At 41.7% G+C, this 12,839-nt stretch overlaps 1 long non-coding RNA gene across 1 annotated transcript in view; it reads right to left on the bottom strand.

Moving 5' to 3' along the window:
• The window catches only part of LOC141107235 (uncharacterized), a 58,969-nt gene that overhangs the window by 33,380 nt on the left and 12,750 nt on the right, over positions 1 to 12,839 (bottom strand). The window contains exon 4 of the long non-coding RNA XR_012235829.1: positions 11,131 to 11,273. This is a non-coding gene — a long non-coding RNA (uncharacterized lncRNA). The remainder of the gene's footprint in view (positions 1 to 11,130; positions 11,274 to 12,839) is intronic.

Below are 12,839 nucleotides of genomic sequence, written 5' to 3'. Positions count from 1 at the left end.
CCGTGAGAAAGGACCAGCCATATGAAGAACCTATGGAGGCACAAGACACTTGATACCAGAGGAGAAGATCCCCTTCTGCTCCGAGTCAACGTACTACTTCCTGTAGCTTACACCAGGATTCCAGCCCCACTAACTCTCCTAGCTTGAGAAGAGCCTGGCGGGACCACTAACTTCCCCCACAGGTACTACGTGATCTACTGTTAATGTTCAGCCATGTTCGGCTCCTATGAGTTCTGATTGACTGTTGTTTTCATTGACTATTGTCCTATTAACAATACTACTCTGTTCATCTTTCGGACCGTGGTACTCTTAACTATGCGTGTCTTCACTCCACACTAACTTTCCTCTGCGCTATAGCTGCCTTTGTATACAAACAAGACCCACAGAGATCCCACAATCAACAGCCGAAACTACAATTCCCACAACACCCTGCGGCCTGCCACCTGACCTATACATGAAGACATAAGAACTATCAGCGTGGCCTACAACCGGCTTTGCACGCTCCAGGAAGCATCACTGAGCAAGGAACATCTCTCACACACCGCTGTGTCTATGGACCAGGTAATGGACTCTTCTACACAGGGTGCAACCTTAGCAACTTCAACCTGGAAAGACGCAAGACTCACCAACCCTCCACCTTAAGGTACCCCAATGACCATGCTAATTACAACCGTACATGACTCCAGGTCTTGTAATAGCATCTTCAAATAAGGAGTAGGACGGGCGACCCCTCATACCCACTTTCCTACTGGAAGTTGAACTATACCGTCATCCCTGCCGGTCTTCTTCTTACTGCTATGCAGCACCAACCATGTCACCACAGGTGCAATTCGCTTCTCACCCTGGACTATCCAAGAAGCTCCATACTGCCCATACAATAAGAACCAAGGCAATTTTGGACACCCCCAGTGCTCCCTTGTCTTTATCCTTCACTAGGAATAAACCACCACCGGCTCATTAAGTGACTTATTTTAGATTCTACTCACCTCACTCAGCAAGATCTAACTACATAGAGAGAACGCCTAACCTGCTACTATAAATGTCATAGTCAGGAAATAGGTACTTAGCCTACTTGGCATAAACTGTTGGCAGTCTGAACTTTTCCTTAAAGTATTGTGACAAGGTATCGCTCTTATGTCATATTATTGTTTCGAGTTGTCTTAAGTTTAGTAAAACTGATTGCATTTTGCATAGGTTAATGATACACAAGTTTTAAGTTTATGGGTTACTATACTCGTTGCTCTGACATTGCTACACAGCCCGAACCCTGGACTTTCCACTGCTGACCTCCTGGAGGCCTGGTGGCAACTCCAGGGGCTAATCACCTACCCCAACAAGGCAGGGCGGCGAGATAACAGTAAACATTCAAATACCATTGAAATAAGTCACTACACTTCTCCCCCGTGTCCCTCTAACTTTGTACTCCAACATACCTGAGCAGTGTCCCATCTCACACACTCCCTTAAAGAACTATCTCTATCCTCCTTCAAATCTATCCCATGTGGCGGCGGGATACCCGAGATCTACAGACACTTTCTTGTGCTAGGTACACTCAAATCTACAACTAATACAACAGACCCCCACTTCCCCTACCTGACTACCCCCTACCCCACACACCCCTCCCCTCATGGCGGAGGACGTCGGTCCACACGCCACGCTACACCGCAAAGCTCAACCCCATATACAACTCAAGCTATGCTCTATAAACATCCGTGGACTTAACACCCCTGAAAAGAGAACACAATTACTTTACTCTCTCCAGAAAACTAAGGCTCACATAGCTCTTATTCAGGAAACCCATTTTAGAATGGATAATATCCCCAAACTGCACAACAAGCACTTTCCGACGGTTTATCATGTGTCCAATAAAGACGCCAAATCTAAGGGGTATCTATTCTAATATCTAAACAATGCCCAATCCACATATCAGAAGTCCAAACGGATCCACAGGGGGGGGGGTTCTTATTTCTCAAAGGCACACTTCACCATAGGCCCATCACAATTGTAAATATCTACGCCCCAAACACGCAGCAAGTTGCCTTCTTCCGAAAAACATTCCGACAACTGTTGACATTCCAATCTGGCACTCTAATCCTCAGTGGCAACTTTAATATAGCCCTGAACCCCCCCCCTTGACACATCTAATGGCTTGTCATCCTTAACGTACAGAGCCCTCCGCGCGATAAAGTCACAATTCAGCGACCTGACGCTACATGATACTTAGCGCACACTACACCCCAACGAAAAAGACTTCACCTTTTTCTCCCCGTCACATAACAAGTACTCGAGACTTGATCACTTCTTCATATCCCAAAATGACCTATCCTCTCTCACTAGAGCCACAATCGAACCTATGATACTGTCGGACCACAACCCTATCACCATGACACTAACTCTCCCTACGACACATGTCAGATGCAGTATATGGCGCCTTGACAATTCCCTCCTAACAGATCTAGAGATTGCTCAAAAGATATCCAAGAGCCTTTCCCATTACTTTACAGAAAACATATCGGGAGACTCCTCCCCGGCAACAATCTGGGCTGCACACAAGTGTGTAATTAGGGGTGAATTCATTTCATTGGCCGCCAAAAGGAAAAAACTTAGGAAGGCACACATTGATGAACTAACTAAACGTATATACATAATAAATGGTAGAAACTACCAACCCACGCAAATGGAAGCTGGTTAGACTAATATAAAATTGATTAAGGAGTAGCACGTTATAATGATAAAGAGAAAAGACAATAATTAACAAATTAATTGCAAACCGCACTCCCTATAAAGTGCAAGTGCAGATGACACACTCTAAACAAAATAAAATGTAGTGTATAAATAATGTGAATAGTGATACTCATAAATGACTATCAACTAAGTGAAATCAGCAGATAATCAAACATCAAAAACAAAAACAAGTGAAAACAACAGTTCAAATTCAAAAATGAATTAAAAAATTATATTAAAAAAATGTATGTGTTCAAAAAAGTGTTCAAATAGTATTCTGATTTCAACACTATTTGAACACTTTTTTGAACACATACATTTTTTGAATATAATTTTGGAATTCATTTTTGAATTTGATCTGTTGCTTTCACTTGTTTTTGTTTTTGTTTTGGATTTTTCAATTTTTTTTTTTTTTGTTTACATTAGAGTGTGTCATCTGCACTTGCACTTTATAGGGAGCGCAGTTTGTAATTAATTTGTTAATTATTGTCTAAACATATATACACATTGGAACAAAAGCACAAATCTTCTTTGGCCGCTAACTCCTTGACTGAACTGACACAAACCAGAGAAGAACTCTTGGGAGAGATACACAAAACACTAAAACGTAAATACGCCCTAACCCAAAAAGTATTTTACGAATTTGGCAACAAATCCGGGAGGCTGTTAGCCAGAGCCCTACATGTCAAAAAAGCACACTATCCACACGATCAAAGACCCCGCAGACAACACCTTAGCTACATCAGAAGACCTTGCAGACCAATTTGTAAAATACTTCTCCAAATTGTACAATCTCCCTACCTCACAATTGACAACCACCCCAAATGACCGGATGGCAGCAATTCAGGACTTCCTACAACAATACAACCCAACCCCTCTCACTATTGAAGAATCAACAGGCCTAGACCTCCCGCTTTCTGTAGAAGAGACCCTGACAGCCTTGAAACAATTAAAGACAGGAAAAAGCCCGGGCCCAGACGACTTGACTGTCAGCTATTTTAAGTCCTTCCCCGATACTCTTATCCCCCAGCTCGTTAAGTCTTTCAATAACCTTTCACCCTCCAAAGTCACCAACAATCCTAGAGGCCCACATTACCCTTATTCCAAAACAGGACAAAGACCTCATAATGGTATCTAACTATCGTCCCATATCACTTGTTAACGTAGACGTGAAACCCTACGCCAAAGTTCTGGCAAACCGCATCCTTCCCCTACTCCCGAGATTAATCTCTCTGGACCAAGTCAGGTTTGTCCCTGGCAGGAAGGCCAGGGATAACACCACTAAAGCTCTAAATATTCACTATTGGCTATCCACTACATCCACCCAGGGCTTCTTCCTATCCCTAGATGCGGAGAAGGCCTTCAACAGAGTGGACTGGGACTATATGGAGGAGACACTACGTGCGATGGGAATACTACATCGTCTACTCCAAATGATCCTAGCTCTCTACTCGTCCCCCACAGCCAAAATCAGGGTTAACTGCCGCCTGTCGAATGCCTTCCCCATTTCAAATGGCACTCGCCAGGGATGTCCCCTATCCCCCTAAATGTTCATACTCACCATGGAACCTCTACTCCGCAAGCTAAGAGACAACTCGGATATCAAAGGCATTGATGTCAATAATAAAAAATATCAAATAGCAGCTTACATGGATGATATCCTACTTTTCCTAACAGACCCTATAAACACCATCCCTAACCTCCTCAAAGACTTTGCACTTTTCAAAACAATCTCCAATCTGCAAATAATTTCACAAAATCAAAAGCTCTGAACATCACCCTCCCGAATACACTCATTACACAATGTAAAAGTAATTTCCCTTTTGGCTGGGAACCCCACGCTATCACCTACCTTGGTATCAATATCCCTACCAGGTTGAATGAACTATATGCGCAAAATTTCAACCTGTTCTCCAAGCCATCCAAGGAGACCTTCACAAATGGCACACAGGGCCTTTCTCATGGTTTGGCAGAACAGCTATCCTGAAAATGAATGTTCTACCCAGACTTCTCTATCTCTTTCAAGCAATCCCCTCCTTCTTCTCGTCTTACAAACGAATGTGCAGGAACCTTATCTGGACCTCCAAAACACCCAGACTAAGCTGGGAAAGATTGACGCTCCCCAAACTACAAGGGTGTCTAGGCCTTCCAGACATTCAAAAATATCACTGGGCATGTCACCTGACCAGAATAGTCGACTGGCATGTACATGGGCATAGTAAGGATTGGATTCAGCTTGAAAATTCTTTTGCTCAGATCCCACTATTCCACCTTCCCTGGATCAGCCACATTCATGTCCCTAAAGAACTTACTTCACACCCACTAATTAATGCCACCCTGCTGCACTTCAGAGCTGCTTGAAAAAAATGAATTTGAATCCTACAACTGGACCCATGACTCCTCTAGATAAAAACCCAGATTTTCCCCCGGGCCTGTCCCTACACAACCCAACTGTGAAACCAAACAGACCCCAAATAAGAGCTCAACAATTTTTCCAGAACAATGAACTCCTGTCTCACCAAGCTATGTCCTCTAAATTCCCAGATTATAACATTCCCTTCTTTAAATTCCTACAACTCCGACACTTCTTCCAAGACACCAAACCCAACACACGCTGGCACCAGGATTACACGGCATTCGAATTACTTTGCAATAGCGAAGAACCCCAAAGACACCTAATCTCAACTGTTTATGCACTCCTCTTCTCGACCCACAACATCAAAAAAGACAAAGTTGTCCGACAATTGGAATCAGACCTCAATATAGATTTAACCAACGAGGAATGGGAGCACATATACAGTCACATCCACAAAGGTTCCATCAATGTATCTACCCAGGAAAGATATTCTCCAGATGGTACATGACACCCGACAAGATCCACAAATTTCATCCTAGTCTCCCCCCCCCCCGCTATACTGGAGATGCAACACAGCACAAGGCACACTACTCCACATTTGGTGGGATTGTTCGCTCATAAAACCATTTTGGATAGAAATCCACCACCTTATTACACAAATTACAACATACACCCCTGATTTCACACCCGAACAATTTCTACTTCACTACACCTCCAAACTATAAAAAATCCCTCGTCCTACACCTCATTAATGCGGCCAATCAATATATGCCGGTCTACTGGAGAAGTACATTTCCTCCCACTGTTACAGAATGGCTCCATCGAGTTGATAGACAAGTAAAGAATAGGGCAAATATATTAGGTACTTTAATTGAAGACATGACCTGGTAAGGTCAATTATTCCATCCCTCGGGACTTTAAGTGAAATTGTGACCCGGAAAGGTCACACATTTCCATCCCTATTGTAGTCAAGAAAGGGGGAGGGCAAGGGAGGTGGGACTTTAAATGAAGCACGTGGTTGCAAAAGAATAAAATTGGTGAACATAATTGGAATTTATTAATTGCCATAAAACAGAATTAGAATACATCATGTAAAATTACGTAAACATAATGGAATGATACAAAGGGTAATACAGTACATCTTGATCATAATTAGAATATCACATGGATATGGCAAACAATAGCCTCCAAAGTGCACCAATAACACATTTCGGCTAAGTGTGTAATAAAAAGTAATGCCTGCAAGGACCTCTGTCCTCATTGATCCAGAAACATGGTAATAAATGTTAGCTAGTACGATATTTTATATATACATCAGAAACATAGTGTATGGCAGCTCTACGCATTTCGTGGCTGGAGGGCCACTCGTCAGGAGTAAGCACTTGATGTAACTATGGGTAAGAAAACTGATATAAGGTTAAAGAGTTAAATTAATACAGAGATGGACAGGGGTAGGGTTAGGAACCCCCAAACCAATTGTAACAAAATTCACTCAGGTTCATGTGGTGGAGATGTGGTGCCGGGTAGCACAAGCCAGCCAAAGTACTCTCATCCGTGAGCTGGGGTGGGTATCACTGCAGGGGCGCCCAACAGGCATCCATCGGGGCAGGCATAGGCCCAGGAGGCAACCTGGATGTGAATTGAATGATGGGAGAGTGAACCACGGTGTTCACAAAAGGAGGTGGTGACGTGCATAGATGAATAGAAGGATCCGTGATGAAAAATAGAGTGGTAGAAATAGCAACTTAAAGGTGCTTCATTTAGGTCCCACCTCCCTTGGTCTCACCATTTCTTGATAGACTAGCAGAGATGGAAATCCTCATACACCAAGCCAGAGACAGCCCGACAAAGTACAGGGAAACCTGGGCATGCTGGACACATTTTAGACAATCCATAGAGGCTAACAGGCCAAATAATGACTCACCCTCCACCAACTAGAGAAATCCATCTCTGAAACTAGTAAACACACCAGAGACCTCTGCCCCCCCCCCCCCCTCCTCTCCCCTCCACCCCCCCCCCCCCCCCCAACCACTAACTCCCACATAACCACTCTGTTGAACAACTATTTTTATCATACCTCTGAACAATTTCCATATCAGCTTTCTCAGATAGGAAAACACCCTTAAATGGCTTTTAGAGATCAAAACCAAACACCACACCTAGGCTTCCTAAGCTTGGGGTCCAAACACCTAAAGAGTGGGCTCACCCAAACAAAGAAATATAATGACCTTACTCAAACCACATACGCACATACCTACAGCCCCCCCAGTCACAGTCAAATCCCTTTAGGGGTGATTGGGGGCAGGGGTAGTTGCCGTCGGTATACACCTTTCCACTGCTCAGAGGCCAACGCATGCAAACACCCCAACTGTCCAATACGGAGATACACAGAGAACCTCTTAACCACATACATCCTGACCACATTACCCACACAGGGAAGCAGCCAAATCTGATTACGACAGTTCAAATCTACTACACATGTCAGGACACTGACAAGATGTCGACTAACCGTGATCCTGTTGTTATTCGCATTGTATGTCTTTCATCAGTTTCTTTTGACGACTTTTCATTGTACTTTATGCTTGTGACTTTTGTAAACCTGTAAAACGTTAATAAAATTTTAAAGTAAAAAAAAATTTGAAAATATCCATTGCCATTTACCACCAAATAAAAGACCCATTTGTCCTGAAAAAAACAAGGTATAATCCACCTGGATGCACCAAGTAGTTGTGATGATATGTACGTCATTTGTTTTACCCTTAGACGCGAAGGGCTTAAGCTTATCTGGGGTATTGGCTGATATAAATGGTTCTATGTACTATTTGAAACTTAGTGTAAACTGTTGTGCTGCATTAAAAAACAGGAAAATACTTACATGCATAAATATACCACATTACTAATTATACATTATTTAGCTTTTAAATCAAGGTACACAATGGCCATAAAGGATACTGAGTCATACTATGGTGCGGAGGGTCAAAAGGAACCAAAAAGCCCTTCATGTACAGCACTGTAGATGATGACTTCTTGAAACAGAAAGTATTTACTTTGGTATTACAAATTCAAAAATAAGGGTTTCATTTTAATTATGTATGGACACTTTGGGCTTTGTCATGCAAATCATTCTTTACCGGTTCCCGACCGGCTCACGCAGATATACTGCGGCAGAATGGCTCCCCTGGCCGAAACCCTATACGGGTACGTCCTTCCGCTTTTTGGCCATCAGAGGGTGTGCGCCCGCTGCAGGGTGGGGGTACCTGATGCCCGTGGCCAGCGGGTATGATCGTCCACCGGCCACGCGCAATTGCGTGCATGAGCCACAGCACGGGGATATGTGTGTGTAAACGCACAAATCCTTGTGCTGCCAGGAAAGAGGAAACATATCACTTTTCCTTTTCTTACTAGTAGGAAAAATGATATGTCTCCTCTCCTAGTCACTCCCATCCCCACACAGTTAGAACACACTGAGGGAACACACAGTTAACCCCTTGATCGCCCCCTAGTGTTAGTTTTTCCCTGTCAGTGGCATTTACACAGTAATCAGTGCATATTTATAGCCCTGATCGCTGTATAAATTTTAATGGTCGCAATGTCGCAGTACCACTAAAAATCGCAGATCACCTCCATTACAAAAAAAAAAAAAAAAAAAATTATAAAAATGCCATATAAATGCCATAAATCTTTCCCGTAGTTTGCAGATGCCATAACTTTTGTGCAAACCAATCAATATACGCTTATTGCGCTTTTTTTTTACCAAAAATATGTAGAAGAATATATATTGGCCAAAACTGATGAAGAAATTTGTTTTCGTTTTTTTATTTTGGGGATATTTATTATAGCAAAAAGTAAAAAAAAACTTTTTTTTTTTTTCTTCAAAATTGTCTGTTTTTTTGTTTATAGCGCAAAAAATAAAAACCACAGAGGTGATCAAATACCACCAAAAGAAAGCTCTGTTTGTGGGGAAAAAAAGGACGCAAATTTCGTTTGGGTACAGCGTGGAACGACTGCGCATTTGTCAGTTAAAGGGACGCAAACGTTAAAGTTAGGCCCCTTTCACACTGGAACAGTTTGCAGGCATTATTGCGCTAAAAATAGCGCCTGCAAACCGAACTAAAACTGCCGCTGCTGTTTCTTCGGTGTGAAAGCACGAGGGCTTTCACACTGAAGCGGTGCACTGGCAGGAGAGAAAAAAAACTCCTGCAAACAGCATCTTTGGAGCAGTGAAGGAGCGGTGTATACACCGCTCCTTCACTGCTCCTGCCCATTGAAATCAATGGGGCAGCGCGGCTATACCGTGGTTATACCGCGGCTATACCGCTTTAACCCTTTTTCGGCCGCCAGCGGGGGTTAAAACTGCACCGCTAGCGGCCGAATACCGCCGCTAAAACGATGGTAAAGCGCCGTTTTACCGCCAACGCCCCCACCGCCCCAGTGTGAAAGGGGCCTTAGTTAAAGCAACGTGCCAAATTGTAAAAAGTGCTCTGGTCGGGAAGGGGGTAAAATCTTCCTCTGTGGCCAACTGTACATCCAAAACTGCAAATGCATAGTACAGGAAGCGCCTAAACTTACAGAGCCATTTATTCCAACATGTATACACCTGCTGCAGACTTTTAGGGGATCACCATTCTCAAATATATCATAAATCTATGGAGCCTGGCCCGTACTAACAAAGGTTAACCAATACACTCACAGTCTGGTGAGCCAAAAGAAAACAGAAATTAAAGCAGAAATGATTTCAACACAAATCCAAAAATAACATGGTTTTTTCATCATTTCCAGATAGTGAGTCATAAAAACAACAAAAAATGTTTATAGGTCTACCCACTCATCTAAAATGACAAGTAAATTCTATGTAAGAATTGTGTTCAAAGCAAGCACATGCCCATTCCTATTTCAATGCATAGAATGAATAAAGTGACATGGATATTTCCCCTAAGAAATATATATATATAAATATATAAATTTATCATACCCGGGATGTCTACTAGACTCTTGTTTGGACAGATTTAAGTGAGTTATTCCCAAGAATTACAGGCCTACAATATAAAACGCCAAATTTGAATGCAAAATAATTGTACCGCTTTCAGCATCAAAAATCTGAAATAATCATACCGCCAGGGAAGTTAACCCTTTCATCGCCCCTGATGTTAACCCCTTCCCTGCCAGTGTCAGTACAGTGTTAGCACTGTTCACTGTTTTAGTGTCACTGGTCCCCAAAAAGTGTCAAAAGTGTCAGTTAGGTGTCCGATTTGTCCACCACAATATTGCAGTCCCGCTGACCGTTGCCATTACTTGTAAAAAAATGATGATTTGGTGTGTTTTATAGCAGAAAGCAAAAAATATTGTTTTTTTTTCAAAATTGTCAGTCTTTTTTTGTTTATAGCGCAAAAAAAATAAAACCCGCAGAGGTTTTCAAATACCACCAAAAGAAAGCTCTATTTGTGAGAAAAAAAATGACAAACATTTTATTTGGGTACAGTGTCGCACGACTGCGCAATTGTCATTTAAAGCAACGCAGTGCCTTATCACAAAAAATAGCCTGGTCATGGAGGGGGGTAAACCTTTCGGAGCTTAAGTGGTTAAACTGTGACAAAAAAAAAAAAAAGGAATCTGATTGATTTCTCTGTAGAGCTGCACCAGATTTTGCACTCCCCAGTTTTAGTAAATCAGCTTCATAGTGTGCACACACTAGTTATATTGGTTGTATTATGTCCTGTCTTCTGCAGAGATGTCTGCACCCTATACATGCTAGAATATTGATAGATTAGGTCTAAAATAATCTACTTCACTTGATAACTGAATCATGTATGGACTCCATTCCTCCTAACAAGAGAGGACGAGTGGGCAGAGGCAAAAATGTCTCTATTAGCACGATTACTAGAATTAGAATGAACATTAGAATAAACATCCATCAAAAACAGACACAAGCAGTAGTACTGTGTATAGTCAGTGTCTAAGGCATGTACAGTATGTCATACTTTAACTGATTTCACAAGTCTATTTAATAGACAACATTACACTGAGAATTAATTCCTATAAATGGTCCTTACTCGTGGTGGCCTCCAGCGATTCAATGGAGTACCAAATGCCTTCATTTTTGCTATGGGTGGTCAATACTCCTATGCTCATGCACACTAGGCATAGGACTCAGGGATGCCTTTCTTGTAATGGCTCTGTGGTGCCAGGCAGGGCCCTACAAGGAAAAAAACTGTATCAGGGATGAAGATAAGTGTTTTCATTTGTGGGCTAAACTAAGCTGTTGGGAGGGGGCTGAAGAAAAATTAAAAGGGAACTTTAGTAAAGTGAAGTTTTCCTGTAAAGAAATATTTGACAGATGACCCAAAGACTTTTCCATTTTATCCCTGGTCATTGCACAGAACTGCAAAGCTACTAAACCTTCCCATCATCATTTGTTAAGGTAAATGTAACTAGCTCTCCAGAACTGAGGTAGCTATCCATTTCCTGCCTCTGTATTGCTTCTACAGTGTAAAGTCATATGCCAACAACAAATGTTGGATGTGAGCTTGTTATCGGAAAGTCTGACCATGTGTATGCTCCATAGAACATTTGTTGTCGGAATTTCCGCTAACAAATGTTTAAGAGCAGGTTCTCAAATTTTCCGACAACAGAAATTCCGATCGTGTGTACATAAGTCTGAGGCACAAAATTCCATGCGTGCCTTGGAATCAAGCAGAAGAGCCGCACTGGCTATTGAACTTCATTTTTCTCGGCTCGTCGTACGTGTTGTACGTCACCGCGTTCTTGACGTTCGGAATTTCCAACAACATTTGTGTGACCGTATGTATGCAAGACAAGTTTGAGCCAACAACTGCAATTTAGAATTTGAATGAAAGGTTTAGCACTGGGATACACTTTTTGAAAGACAAAAAGTGCATTTTATATATACAACTATATAGATGAGACCAAAATGAGGGACAAATTTGAAATAAAGAGGGACAGAGGGACATTGCTCGAAATCAGGGACAGTCCCTCGAAATCAGGGACAGTTGGGAGCTATGTATAATGACAACTACATCCCTGTTGAAACAGCATTGGCAATCAATCTGTCCCACAAGATGTAATGGAGATAACTTGTGATACTGAGATTTAATGGTCCAACTAGTCTGCTCATCCAGTCTTCCTTGTATATAGATAAAACCATATATCCTATTCCCCTGACTCTATCCTATACAGCTACTGTTTCCTTCTCTATCATTTTTACAGAACCTGCAATCAAACTCAATGACCCAGATGCAATTTACAGTCGGAACGTTGCCCTCTTCACTGTTTTTCACTAAAGGTGTGACTTCCTATACAGAGATACTAATTGTCTGCCTATAAAAGGATTTTTGCCTTGAATGAGGGTAGCATTGAACACTGCATTATATAATCATTAGCTGTAAACGTGAATCACTCCCACTTCTGAATCAATAAACAGTTGCTCTAAATATGCTTGCAACAAGTTTTATAAAAGAGTGATACTCACTAACTAAAAAGAAACTCATTTGTTAATCCAATCTTATCACATAACTGTCAGTTTAAGATAAAGGATTGTGTGTTGATATTTTGCAGGAAAATCAAACAATACTCTGTTTTCCCAGGATACACACTCTGGTAAATGATTATTTGGAAAGTAAAGTCATTTAAAAGGATTTGTTAAACAAGCGTAAAGCTAATTGGTAAATTCAGGGGAACACACATTTTCAGCTAATATTTTAATTTATGCGTTGTGTATTTATTTATTTTTGATAAAGATGAA

Source organism: Aquarana catesbeiana, linkage group LG09 (genome assembly GCF_042186555.1).
Source record: "Aquarana catesbeiana isolate 2022-GZ linkage group LG09, ASM4218655v1, whole genome shotgun sequence".
In the NCBI taxonomy this organism is placed as follows: domain Eukaryota; kingdom Metazoa; phylum Chordata; class Amphibia; order Anura; family Ranidae; genus Aquarana; species Aquarana catesbeiana.
This window is presented reverse-complemented; position numbering and strand designations above follow the sequence as displayed.